General features: G+C 44.6%; 1 protein-coding gene and 1 long non-coding RNA gene across 14 annotated transcripts in view; both read right to left on the bottom strand.

The window, feature by feature from the left end:
- LYRM9 (LYR motif containing 9) overlaps positions 1-14326 on the bottom strand; it is a 65163-nt gene that overhangs the window by 32249 nt on the left and 18588 nt on the right. The window contains exon 6 of one of the 13 annotated variants that reach the window (XR_013535822.1): positions 13896-14025. The exons of 9 other annotated variants lie outside the window; for them this stretch is intronic. The gene's annotated coding sequence lies outside the window, so the exon portion shown is untranslated. Of the gene's footprint in view, positions 1-13894; positions 14029-14326 lie in introns of those variants that run through there. 3 more of the 13 variants (XR_013535820.1, XR_013535819.1, XR_013535823.1) reach the window with 3 other exon arrangements.
- LOC144582653 (uncharacterized) lies at positions 11905-12293 on the bottom strand. The gene is made up of 3 exons (XR_013535825.1): positions 12163-12293; positions 12068-12119; positions 11905-12024 (listed from the first exon to the last, which is right to left on the bottom strand). It is a non-coding gene; the product is annotated as an uncharacterized LOC144582653 (long non-coding RNA).

The following is a 14326-nucleotide window of genomic DNA, read 5'->3' as shown; positions in this document are numbered from 1 at the left end:
GACCAGCCTGGCCATCATGGTGAAACCCCATCTTTAAAGAAAAAAAAAAAAATTCTAGCAACGCCAACTTTAAAAGAACCTATACAGTCAATAACTATTTTCACTCACTTTGTGCAAATAATCAGGCCAAAAACAAGAAGACTGAAACTTATTTTACAAATAAATTGATCCTACTATGATTCATCTTTGATAGAAATGCCAGAAGGAGAGAGAAAAATTTCTTCCATTTTCCTGACTTAGACTCAATGAAATTGCTACTACCTTTTTCCTGAGCTGAAATTCATGCCTCATGATGTTTTGAGCCTAATATCTAGATGACAAAACTGACTGCCCTCCAGACTGTAAGAAAACTGGTTGAAGATCAATCTCATCCTCATTGGACGGGACCATGTGATATCGATGACTCATTCCTCAGTACAATTAAGAAGGGTCAAACTGTAGATCCACCATTCCTGGGCAAACCTGGTTCCCCAAGAGTTTCCTAACCCTGTCTATCAGAATGTGACAGAAAACAGGAACCATGCCTTAAAAACATTATAGTCCTGATCATCTGAACCTGGAATGGAGGCACACCCCTAAGACTGACTTCTCCAGGTGGACTAGTGAACTCTGACAGATCTCACACTGCTGCTTGGAAGACAGATGCCTAACAGTAAATAATAAGAGATACTGACAGAAAACTCGCTAGCAGTGTGCAGAAAGCAGAAACTGGACCCCTTCCTGACACCTTACACTAAAATTAACTCCAGATGGATTAAAGACTTAAACATAAGACCTAACACCATAAAAACCCTAGAAGAAAACCTAGGCAAAACCATTCAGGACATAGGCATAGGTGAGGACTTCATGACTAAAACACCAAAGGCATTGGCAACAAAAGCCAAAATAGACAAATGGGACCTAATTAAACTCCAGAGCTTCTATACAGCAGAAGAAACAATCATTAGAGTGAACAGGCAACCAACAGAATGGGAAAAAATTTTTGCAGTCTACCCACCTGACAAAAGGCTGATATCCAGAATTTACAAAGAACTAAAACAGATTTACCAGAAAAAAAAAACAAACAAACCCATCCAAAATGAACAGACATTTTTCAAAAGAAGACATATATGAAGCCAACAAACATATGAAAAAATGCTCATCATCACTGATTATTAGAGAAATGCAAATGAAAACCACATTGAGATACTACCTCACACCAGTTAGAATCACAATCAATAAAAAATCTGGAGACAACAGATGCTGGAGAGGATGTGGAGAAACAGGAACACTTTTACACTGTTGGTGGGAGTGTAAACTAGTTCAACCATTGTGGAAGACAGTGTGGTGCTTGCTTAAGGACCTAGAAATAGAAATTCCATTTGACCCAACAATCCCATTACTGGGTATATACCCAAAGGATTATAAATCATTCTATTATAAAGACACATGCACACGTATGTTCACAGCGGCACTGTTTACAATAGCAAAAACCTGGAACTAACCCAAATGCCCATCAGCGATAGACTGAACGAGGAAAACATGGCACACATACACCATGGAATACTATGCAGCCATAAAAAATGATCAGTTTGTGTCCTTTGTAGGGACATGAATCTGGGAACCATAATTCTCAGCGAACTGACAGAAAAACAGAAAATCAAACACCACATGTTGTCGGGGCCAAGGGAGGGACAGCAGGAGGGTGGGGAGGTCAGGGAGGGATAACATGGGGAGAAATGCCAGATATAGGTGACGGCGGGGTGGAGGCAGCAAACCACATTGCCATGTGTGTACCTATGCAACAATCCTGCATGATCTACACAGGTACCCCAGAACCTAAAGTACAATTTTTAAAAAGTTGTTATTTCATATATTTTGTTTGAAAAAAAAAAAAAAAAACGAGAGAGAGAGAGAGATACTGACAGAAACTATTCTTTGTTATTTATTTTGCTTTGTCTATCAACTACTGGCTAAGCAGGCTGTGTGTGCTGCTCTAGGGTCTTAATTACTTCAAGTGCTCACATTGAACCATAAACACGATTGCCTTTTGTTATTCCTTGTGGACTTTGAACCCCCTAGATTAAAAGGACAATTATGTAATTGGAATTTCTCAAACACTGGCAAAGACAGATAACCTGTAGAAATGTTCCCTGACCCAGTTAATGGAATAACAGTGCGATAGTTCACTACATTGTCATACTCTGAGTCTTCCCCGCCTCCACAAAAATATTAATAAGAAAATTTTATTATTTTAGTAGTTCCTTCTTTTGCCTCATTATAAAGTCTTCTTTGATTTTTGCCTCTTCAGGTGAGTAAGGCCCTCAAATATGTCTCCCTTAGAGGCCTGCTCTCTAAACACATGGAAGTTGTGTATCTTAGTTCCCAGCAAATTAAACAACTCATTGGAACTAAACGGTCAACATATTCACTTTGGGAATCCACAAATCCACATTCACCTGGGTTCCAAAAAGATGGAGCTGGCTACTACTTTGGGAAGATGCTGTTACCTTGGTAGGGAGTGGCATCCCAGGAGCACACGATTAGAGATTTGTCCCTCACTTTCAAAATTCTTGCTGCTAGTGCATGCAACAGTCACTTAGCCAAGAGGAATTAATTCATTGGCTCAGGTTGTCTTAGATAATAAGATGGTCTTAGATTGCATCTTAGCTGACTAAAGTATGTATAATTGCAAATACCATGTGCTGTACTTTTATAAATGAATCTGGGCAGGTAGAAACTCATTAGAAAGAATTAGAGAACAAGACACTTGGTTACAACAGGTCTCCCCAACTGTTCCAGAGGACTGATTTTCTTCTTTGTTTTCTTGGATTCTTCATGTTTTCTGGATTACTAAAGTTAGGCATGTCAGTCTTGCTAATTTTACTTATGCTTTCTATCATAACCAAGGAACATGTGGTGTTTGATTTTCTATTTTTCTGTCAGTTCACTGAGAATTATGGTTCCCAGATTCATGTCCCTACAAAGGACACAATCTGATCATTTTTATGGCTGCATAGTATTCCATGGTGTATGTGTGCCACGTTCTCCTTGTAAAATATTGTAATAAAGCAGTGATGAAAGCAACTAATATAATAATCCAGCACCATGGTGCCAGGCCTGGGACTCGTGAATATCTTGAGCTCCATGCTAGAAATTTATCTCCTCATCTCCTGGTCCCTAATCTTTACCTCAATTCAGCAGGAAGTAGCCACAGCACTCTGTGTTTCTATACCTGCCCCAGGACTGAGAAGTGACAAAAGACAGGAAGAATTGAGACTGAGCAGGACCCCTCTAAGGGTCCTGCCAGGACCTCCTCCTCCCACCCCTCAAAGCACAGAAATAAAGGAAAATCTTGAGTTTCTTCAAGGGAAATTCCAGGCACCTAGCTAGCTCTGAGAAGTAAATGAGCAACTTGATCAGCAAGAAGGTAACAGTAGCTTAAAACCATGGCCAAGGAAGTTAGAGGCACAAGATGTTCCTTACATAATCTAAAGATAACTTCTTAACATATGTCCCTGAGTTGTTTTTCAGAAACCCCCACCAAATGGATCCACTGGAGCACAGACCTCAGATAAGGGGGAATTGAGGACTGAATTCTGACTGCCATTCTTAGTTCTAAAGTTCTTCCTGAGAAGCCTGGAGGAAGCCATGCTGAAGAGCCAGGCTAATGTTCTTTTCTGCTGATCCCAAATTTTTAGATAAAGCTTTGCTTTCATAACCGACTGCAAATCAGAAAATCTTTGAGTCTACCTATGACCTGTAAGCCCCTGGTTTGAGATGTCCCACCTTCTTAGGTCAAACCAATGTATAGTCTATGTGTATTGATATATGATTTTGCCTGTAACCTCTGCCTCCTCATCCTTAAACACCCTTACTTGCAAGCCATCAGGAAGGTCAGGTCTTAAGCATGAGCTGCCTGATTCTCCTTACTCAGCTTCCTGAAAATTAACACGCTTTTTTCTTCCACTGCAAGCCTGGGTGTGAATGTTTGAGTTTATTGCACCAGGGAAGCAGACCCCACTTCAGTTCTGTAACAGGACTTTCTGCTGCACAACTATAACCCCACACCTGGCACATAGAAGGTGCTCAATATTTGCTTGTTGACTGGCTGATTCATTGCATCTTACATATTCTCTCTCTTTTTTTTTGAGATGGAGTTTCACTCTTGTTGCCCAGTCTGGAGTGCAATGGCATGATCTCGGCTCACTGCAACGTCTGTCTCCCAGGTTCAAGTGATCCTCCTGTCTCGGTCTCCCGAGTAGCTGGGATTACAGGCACCCACCACCATGCCCAGCTAATTTTGTATTTTTAGTAGAGACAGGGTTTCTCCATGTTGGTCAGACCAGTCTCTAACTCCCAACCTCAGGTGATCCACCCGCCTCGGCCTAAAAGTGCTGGAATTACAGGCATGAGCCACCGCGCCTGGCCCATGTTCTCTTCTTTAATATTTATAATGCTCTTCAATATAATAGGTGCCAGTAGGAGACATGCCGATGAGGCAATTCGAGCATATAGTCAGAATAAGTTCTAGTTAATGTGACAGAACAAGAGAAGAACACACCATCTGATTCATTTGGAAATCAGGGATGGCGTTTAAGGGAGGGGAGCAAGGGGCTAGTGAATAACAGCAGCTGTTGAGTGTTATGTGCCTTACGCTGGCCAGGCACGTTGCCAGGTGGTTCACATGTATTGTCTGTAACTCTCACTGCCACACTGTAAGGTGGATGCTTCCTCGGTTTACATATGAGGAAAATGAAGTTCGAAGAGCCAAAGTAACTTGTTTTAGATCAGTGGACTGAACTCTGTACACAGAATACCTGGGAAAAAATATAGAAAGACAGTCAAAGTAGAAGACAAACTATCCTATAGAAAGAAGTAGACTGGGCGCGGTGGCTCACGCCTGTAATCCCAGCACTTTGGGAGGCCGAGGTGGGCAGATCACAAGGTCAGGAGATGGAGACCATCCTGGCCAACATGGTGAAACCCCATCTTTACTAAAATTAAAAAAAAAATTAGTCGGGCATGGTAGTGCACACCTGTAGTCCCAGCTACTCCAGAGGCCGAGGTAGGAGAATCACTTGAACCTGGGAGGCAGAGGTTGCAGTGAGCTGAGATCATGCTACTGCACTCCAGCCTTCCCACAGAGCAAGACTTGGAAGAAAAGAGAGAAAGACAGAGAGAAAGAAAAAATAGAAAAAGAAAGAAAGGAAAAAAAGAAAAAGAAGAAAGAAAAAGAAAGGAAGGAAGGAAGGAAGGAAGGAAGGAAGGAAGGAAGGAAGGAAGGAAGGAAGGAAGGAAGGAAGGAAGAAAAAGAAGGAAAGGGAAAGAAAGAAGCAGAATAAAGTTAAACCCCTAAACGTATGCAATTACCACGGCCAAACACCGTTGGCAAGCAATAAGGTGTAACAAATAGAATATAGATTCCGGAGTTGGACAAACTTGTATTGGAATCCCAGATTCACCATTTCCTCATTGTTAAACTCTGGGTAAGTCATTTTTTTTTGAGACACAGTTTTAACTTTATTATTATTTTTTTGTGTGTGTGAGACGGAGTTTTACTCTTGTTACCCAGGCTGGAGTGCAATGGCGCGATCTCGGCTCAACGCAACCTCCGGCTCCTGGGTTCAGGCAATTCTCCTGCCTCAGCCTCCTGAGTAGCTGGGATTACAGGCACGCACCACCATGCCCAGCTAATTTTTTGTAGTTTTAGTAGAGACGGGGTTTCACCATGTTGACCAGGATGGTCTCGATCTCTTGACCTCGTGATCCACCCGCCTCGGCCTCCCAAAGTGCTGGGATTACAGGCTTGAGCCACCGTGCCCGGCCCAGTCATTTAACTTTTTTTAGTTTCAATGTTCTCATCCATAAAGCAATAAGTACTTTAAGGGTAAGTATTAAATAAAACAAGATGGCTTCCATAATTTTTGGTACTCAATAAATGCAGTTTCCCTTTCTTAACCTGTCAGTCAAGACAATAGAAGAGACAAAAAAATTATGCAATTATTATTTCTGGACAGGTTTTAATGGCTCTCAGAGTGTTGCCCCTGGCCAGCAGCATCACGCGGGAACTTGTTAGGTTTGCAAATGACCAGGTTCCACTCACACTGACTATATCAGAGACCCTGGGGCTGGGACCCAGCCGTCTGTTTCCAGGAGCCCCCCAGGTGATGGTGTGTGCACCGAAGCTCCAAGCTCAAGAACTACTGCTGTGGTTCATTATCCTCCTGGTCTCTGCAACACTGCAGTGGAGGGAACTTGAGAAGCCGGGTAAGTTGGCAAGATCACAAGGTTATTCACTGGAGACATCATTCAAATGCAGATCTCAGGCAAGTAGTGTTCTCCTTACTCAGAATAAGAAAACCAATAGAGGCGAGTGCAGTGGCTCATGCCTGTAATCCCAGCACTTTGGGAGGCTGGGGTGGCTGGATCATCTGAGCTCAGGAGTTCAAGACCAGGCTTGGCAACATGGCAAGATCCTGTCTCTACCAAAAATACAAATAATTAGCCTGGCATGGTAGCTCACACCTGTAGTCCCAGCTACTTGGGAGGCTGCAGTGAGTCCATTTGAGCCTGAGAGGCAGGGGTTGCAGTTAACTGGGATCATGCCCCTGCACTCCAAGCTGGGAGACAAGGTGAGACCCTGTAGGAAGGAGGGAAGGAGGGAAGGAAGGAAGGAAGGAAGGAAGGAAGGAAGGAAGGAAGGAAGGAAGGGAGGGAGGGAGGGAGGGAGGGAGGGAGGGAGGGGAGAGAAAGAAAAAGAGAAAGGAAGGAAGGAAAGAAAGAAAAAAGTGAAGGAGGGAGGAAGGAAGGAAGAAAAGAAAAACAATAGAACACAGACTTCTATTCACTCACTGTGAGGAAGTATAGTTTCATATGTATAAAAAATATTAAGTAATCCTGAGAAAATAATCATGTTCAAAGTAAATGTGCATACCTCTTATCAAGGAAAGACCCCCAGGTGTCTTTCAAGGACTAGAGTAAGTTAGCAGTTGCAGGTAACACAGCTGTGGAAGGACAGTGATGCAGGGGCCTCAGGCATGTGTGCCTGCCATAGTCATGGCCATAAGAGCACAGTGTCACTGCTCAGTGTCATGGCCACAAAAGCACAGCCGGGCACAGTGGTGCACACCTGTGGTCTCAGCTACTTGGGAAGCTGAGATAGGAGATTCACTTGAGCTTAGGAGGTCAAGACTGCAGTGAGATGTGATCGTGCCACTGCACTCCAGCCTGGGCAACAGGGTGAGACCCTGACTCAAAACTAACTAAATAAATAAAACACCTGCATATTTAAAACACTGTTAGGTGTCAGTGGCAGTATAAATTGGTCCAATTTCTCTGTAGGGCCATTTCAGCACATCTTTCAAAATTACAAACGTGTATGCATTTTCACTCAGCAATTCTGCTTGTAAGAGCTTATCCTAGAGATATTCTCCCATGTATGAAGACATTTGTACGGGTTATTCACTGCCATGTTGCTTATAACAGTAGAAGAATGTAAATAAAGCAGCTGTCCTCAATAGGAGATTACTGGAGAAGCTGTGATATCTCTATGCAGTGAACTAATAACATGAACCACAAAAAATGAAGACTTGTAAGCATCGTTTTGAAAAGAACTCCATGATATATTGTTTTTAAAAATCAAAAAAGACAGCACCAGAAGAAAAGGTGTGCAGTTTTTCTGTACATAGCGTATCTCTAAAGAAGGCATAAGAAACTAGTCTGTTACTTCCCTCCTGAGAGAGAAAACAGACAGTTGGGGACTGGGTTAGGAGATCCTTTTACTGAATTCTGAACCAGGTAAATATCTTACCTATTCTATGACAAAATAAATTTACATGATAGGAATTCAGGATTAAATGAACTAATGAATTAGAAAATTATTTTTTAAACGGCTTTCAGCCAAGACTCCCCTCTGCTATTCAGACAGAAAGGATTTAGGGAGTCCTGGCCCCTACCCTACTCTCTGATTCCTGATGCAGCCCCCAAAGGGAATCTACCACCAGAGGGGCCTTTGGAAAGGGAGGTTGGATGAAAGTATTTGTTTCAGTCAATTACATCATTTCCAGGAAAGGGCCTCCGCTTTTAGCTTGAAATCCGTCTATCTCAGGACTCCACAGAAACACAGTTCGGGGACTTTCCCAAACTTATTTAATTAGGTTCCTTGCTGAAAAGCTGCGCTGTGGGTCTCTAAAGCAGTAACTGGCCTCTGGAGATGCAATCATCTCTCCACAGGGAACTCTCATCAAAAAGTCTGATACTCTGTGCCTTCTTGAATAAAAATAAGCATCCAAAAGTATTTGCAATATCAGGAAAAGCAGAACAAAGCAGGTACTTCTCAACTGCAATGACCAAAGAGTTGGTCTCTGAGTTCTGATTAAATTCCAGTAAAAATGGCACTTGACAGTGAAGGCCACTCAATTTCATCACCCTGGCTTGATGAAGAAGGATGAAAGAGGAGCCAGGGGTTCACCTCCCGAAGGAGTTCCCTGTCCCTCGGGCAGGGACAGGCAGGCTCCAGGTGCTGATGAACGGAGGCTGCTGTGAGCTCTGCCTTGGAGTCCCCTCCAGGAGGTCTGAGGCACAGGCCAGGAGAGAGGGTCCAGGAGGGACCAAGTAAAGGAGGAAGCAACAGAAAGGAGTGAGAACAAGTGAGGGATGGGAATCTTCAACCTGAATGCTCTGTTTGTGCTATAAAGTGGTCATCTGTATAACAACTCTATGGAGGAAGGATGACTGCCCTCCTGGACCCCTCCCCCATTGTACTGATGGGGAAACTGAGGCTCAGACAAGTATACTCACTTGCCTAAGATCTCACAGCTCACTAGTGCCTGGGTCAGGATATGAGTCCAGGTCTCTCTGATGCCAGGGTCCCTTCTCTTGCTTCCAGGACAACTTTAATATAATCAGAAGGACCCATGTTTGAATTAACAACAAATATTTAGCTCTGAAGAATTTGTCATTTTTCTTTTAAATATTGCATCTCAATGTGCTATTGGTATAGGCAAATAATTTCCACTGCAAAAACAAAGGAGAATTCTTTTTTTTTCTTTTCTTCTCACCTCTCCTATGAGATAGAGGGGGAAACCCAAGTCCTTTTACCAGTTGACAAGACAAAAGGAAATACCCAAGATCCCCAAAGCCACCAGAATTCCTCCTGGAGGCAGGATCAGGCTGTGCAGCCAGGGCCATTCTAGATGCCAGAAGCTTTCCTTGGGGACAACATTTGGAGTCAAGATAAGTCTATTTTCTTGCTGGGTGGGGCTTTCCATAAACTGTGTCTTTCGCCTCACCTGAAGACAAAACCGGGAAAAACAACTTTACCTTAGCCATGCAGACTTGGATTAGACACAGCAAAAAACTTTCTGACAAGGAGTGATGGATGTGGGTAATCGAGGAAGGACAGACTTGCAATAAGTTGGTTGCGTCGCCACCCAAATCCCATAATTCCCATGTGTTGTGGGAGGGACTTGGTGGGAGATACTTGAATCATGGGGGTGTTTTGCCCCATACTGTTCTTGAGGTAATGAATGAGTCTCACTAGATCTGATGATTTTATGTGTGTGTGTGCGCACGTGTGTGTGTGTGTGTGTGTGTCACAATCTCAGCTCACTGCAACCTCCAACTCCTGGGTTCAAGTGATTTTCCTGCTTCAGCCTCCCAAGTAGCTGGGACTACAGGTGTGCACCACCATGCCCAACTAGTTTTTTGGTTGTTTTGTTTTGTTTTTTTTTGAGATGGAGTCTCGCTCTGTCGTGCTCTGAGACTGGAGTGCAGTGACACAATCTCAGCTCATTGCAACCTCCTCCTCCCAGGTTCAAGCAATTCTCTTGCCTCAGCCTCCCATGTAGCTGGGATTACAGGCATGTGCCACCACACCCAGCTAATTTTTTGTATTTTTGGTAGAGACAGGATTTCACTGTGTTAGCCAGGATGGTCTCAATCTCCTGACCTTGTGATCTACCTGCCTCGGCCTCCCAAAGTGCTGGGATTACAGGCGTGAGGCAACGCACCCGGCTGATCTGATTATTATTATTTTTTTTTTCTAAAGACGGTGTTTCACCATGTTGGTCAGGCTGATCTTGAACTCCCAACTCAGATGATCCGCCCGCCTTGGCCTCCCTCCAAAGTGCTTGGATTACAGGCATGAGCCACCATGCCCGGCCCCTGATCTGATGATTTATAAGAGGTTTCCCCTTTCACTTGCTTCTCACTTTCCCTCATCTGCTGCCATGTAAGACATGCCTTTTGCCTTCCGTCTTGATTATGAGACGTCCCCAGCCACAAGGAACTGTGAGTCCATTAAATCTCTTTTTCTTTATAAATTACCCAGTCTTTGATATGCCTTTATTAGCAGCATAAGAACAGCTGGCAAGGTGCCATGCATGTAGTCTAGACTCAGCAGACTGAGGCTGAATTGATTATCTCTCACCATCTCCTGCGAGCACCCTGCCATCTAGTCTGAGTCTCCTCCCAGGCCCACATTTATTTAGACTTCTAGCTGACTCCACCATCTGAAATGCCTTCTCCTCCCTCTGACTGCCTCAATCCTGTCTGCCTTTCAAGATATAGCCCAAGTTCTGGGGTCTGCTTGAAGCTTTCTCTGACCACTCCAGCCCATATCAATCTGCCCCTCTTGGAATTCTAGGTAGTCTGGGGCTTAGCCATGGTCATCTGGGTAGAGTGCATAAAGATATTGCTTGGCACTGTCCGTGCTGCCACTTGAGGACTGTTGAGAATGTCTTCACCAACCCAAACAAATCTGAAACGATGCACCAGGAAAGAAAAGGGAACAATGGCTCACCCTTCTTTTCACAGTGATGGTTTCTGTCTTCCAGGGCCCAGGGTTTAACTCACTCCCAGTCAACAGGGACCTACCCAGTCCCTCTCTCTGCCTACAACTGTTCATTCCATAACTTCTAATTTAGATGGTGAACACTTGAGGGCTTGCTCCACAAGATCCATCAAACCTGGTCGTTCCTAGTAGTTTCCACCACTGAGAGTGGCATCATCTACTCTCTATGAAGCCCTCCAGGGTCTGACTCAGGCTGGATGACACAGTTGGGTGATTATTTTGATGCAGACACACAACTTTCTGCAACTGTATTTCTGCCTTCTGCTTCCGAGAGCCAGAATCTTTCCCCTCAACCTTTTCCTTGTCTTGATCCATAGTAGTTGTGCAACGGGTTTCAGACACCTATAATTCCATCAGGCCACTCCAAAGCAACTTCATATAAATATGCAGTCCTAAAAAGCAATAGAAGGCTGGGCACAGTGGCTCATACCTGTAATCCCAGCACTTTGGGAGGCTGAGGTGGGCAGATCACCTGAAGTCAGGAGTTCAAGACCAGACTGACCAACATAGAGAAATCCTGTCTCTACTAAAAATACAAAAAATTAGCCAGGTGTGGTGGCACATGCCTGTAATCCCAGCTAATCGGGAGGCTGAGGCAGGAATATCACTTGAACCTGGGAGGCGGAGGTTGTAGTGAGCCAAGATAGCACCATTGCTCTCCAGCCTGGGCAACAAGAGAAAAACTCCATCTCAAAAAATTAAAAATTAAAAAAAAAAAGGCAATATGAGGCCTGGCACAGTGGCTCATGCCTGTAATCTCAGCACTTTGGGAGACCAAGGTGGGCAGATCACTTGAGCCCAGGAGTTCAAGACCGGCCTGGCCAACACAGCAAAACCCCATCTCTACTACAAAAATAAAAATTAGCTGGGCATGGTGGCACACATCTGTAGTCCCACTATTACTAGGGAGGCTGAGGCAGGAGAACCACCTGAACCCACAAGGTGGAGGTTGCAGTGAGCCAACATCAGGCCACTGCACTCTAGCTTGGGTGACAGAGCAAGACACTATCTCAAAAATAAAAATAAATTTAATAAAATATGAGTGCTACCCCAAAAAGCAACATAAGTGCTGCCCAAATGAACTTGCTGCTCCCTCTTCAACCTGACTGCTATTCCAAGCCTCTTCTATCAGGAGTCATGTATCAGCAGACAAGTAACTTATCTCTGATTTGCCAATGCAAAGGCAATACCTTGTACCCAGGGCAGATTTCAGCCCTGGGTACAAGGTATTACCTGGCACTATCAGTGCTGGGTATCAGGTATTACCTGGCACTATCAGTATTACCTTGTACCCAGGGCTGAATTCTGCCCTGGGTACAAGGTATTACCTGGCACTATCAGTGCTGTCATTTCAGACCTGCTGAGAATGCACAGCCACCACCACTCATAGTAGCCACCACCTGGCCAATGAACCCTACATATAGGAGGTGCTCAATGCTTGTTGAATTAAAGACTCAGGAGGCTGAAGCAGGAGAATCACCTGAACCTGGTAGGCGGAGGTTACAGTGAGCTGAGTTCATGCCACTGCACTCCAGCCTGGCGACAGAGCAAAACTCCGTCTCAACAACAACAAAAAAAGAATGAATGAATAGGCAAATAAATGAATGGCACAACTGCAGAGGAAATGAGCATGCCCTTCCTTTGGGGCCCCACTGCACTCCATACAGAGCCTGGCACTTCCCAGACTGCACAGTGTGTATGGGATTAAAGGTCTGTCTACCACTGGACAGTAAGTTCTGAAGGCAAGGACTATGATGTATTCATTTAACAAAAGCTTGTGAAGCTCCTACTATGTGCCAGGCACTGCGCTGGGTGCTGGCAGGACGAGAATGGTGAACTAAACCAAGTCCTGCCCATGGAGCTCCCTGTCTACAGACTGATTCCTCCTTCATGTCCTCATTGCCTGCTCAGTCCAGGGACGCAGGAGACGTTCAGTAAGTGTTCCTCCTCCTTTGCTCACCAGATCTTTAAAGAAAATATTTGAAGCTGTTCTACTGAGAAATATCTTTTCATTTCTTCGGAGAGGTTCAAAGGTGATCTTGCAGCCTCTGAGCAGTTCATGAGCAGATTCCTTTAACCAGCTCCAACCCTGCACCCTGCTTCTTTGATTTGTTGTTGAAACCATGTGCCTTTCTGGGGTGATCTTGTGCCTGCCTGCTCCATAGGGTGCTCTTAACCCCTTAAGGCACTGTTCTAAAGCCTCTGATCTTCTTTAACTACAGTTACTCACCCCAAGTTAATGAGTTTACTCCCTCACATCAAACGGGCCACAGTCATGGTTCTCCCTGTTACTGTACAAAGGGTATTTGTTTTGGATGCTCAAGTTAATCTTCACCCACTAGGGAGGCAAAATGGACAGGTTCATTTCAAGAGGTTGGAAGGAAGTTTGGGTTTCAGCACTTAGTAACGTTTACTTTGGGGGAAATCCTCTCTCTGCATCAAAACGAACTTCCTGGAGGAAGAGCCTGCCAATCATGCAGAGGGCTCTAAAGCAGCTCCCAAGCATTGGCAGTAAGAAGAAGACTTAGCTAAGAAATACCATCTCCCAGCCTTTCCCATTACTAGAAAGCAGTGAGAAACAAACGAACGAAAGAGAGACAATCACAGTTTGCCTGCAATCATCATTCTTTCATTCAGCCAACACTCACAGCCTGGGCAGCAGACACACCACTGGCCCAGAGGGTTCTGCAACAACCAGTACCTGGTCCTGACCTCAAGGGCTTCACTCTTTGGTGGAGGACACAACTACATAAAGAGATGATTACAAAACCACCCCTTTGGAGAAAGTCCAAACTCCTTAGCAAGGCTATGTTGCCCAGACTGGAGTGCAGTGGCTATTCACAGGCATGATCCCACTACTGATCAACATGGGAGTTTTGACCGGCTCTGTTTCCAACCTGGGCTGGTGCACCCCTCCTTAGGCAACCTGGTAGTCCCCCACTCCCAGGAGGTCACCATATTGATGCTAAACTACAGCATAGTGCACTACAGCCCAGGACTCCTGGGCTCAAGCAATCATCCCACCTCAGCCTCCCGAGTAGCTGGGATTACAGGTACTCACCACCGCGCCCGGCAGCTATGGCTACTTTTAAGTCACAAACAGTTTCAATGCATTAAGTGAAATGTCCGGTCGCAGGAAGATGAAATTTCAAAACTTAAGGTTCAGGCATCTCCTTTTTTCCAGTTGGAATCTGCTGCAGATAGGAAACCTCTGTCAGAGAAGGAGACAGAGGCATCTTTGCTAGCTTGGGGAACGAGCATTCCAGGCCAAGCAGCAGTTTAAGCAAAGGCCAGAAGTAGCACCACTCGTTCAGGGACTCCCATGCTGCTTGGTGTGGTTGAGACATCGTGGTGGGTGGAGAGAGTAGGGGTGGAGGTGGAGGAGGTAAGGCTGGAATACCCACAGGAACCAAATCATGCAGAGCAATCTCTTAAAAAAAAAAAAAAAAAGAAAGAAAGAAAGAAAAAGTAGCCACAGCTTCGGGTTTTTAA

This window comes from Callithrix jacchus, chromosome 5, assembly GCF_049354715.1.
Source record: "Callithrix jacchus isolate 240 chromosome 5, calJac240_pri, whole genome shotgun sequence".
NCBI lineage: Eukaryota > Metazoa > Chordata > Mammalia > Primates > Cebidae > Callithrix > Callithrix jacchus.
The sequence above is the reverse complement of the archived record's forward strand: the minus strand, read 5'-3'. Positions and strand labels throughout refer to the sequence as shown.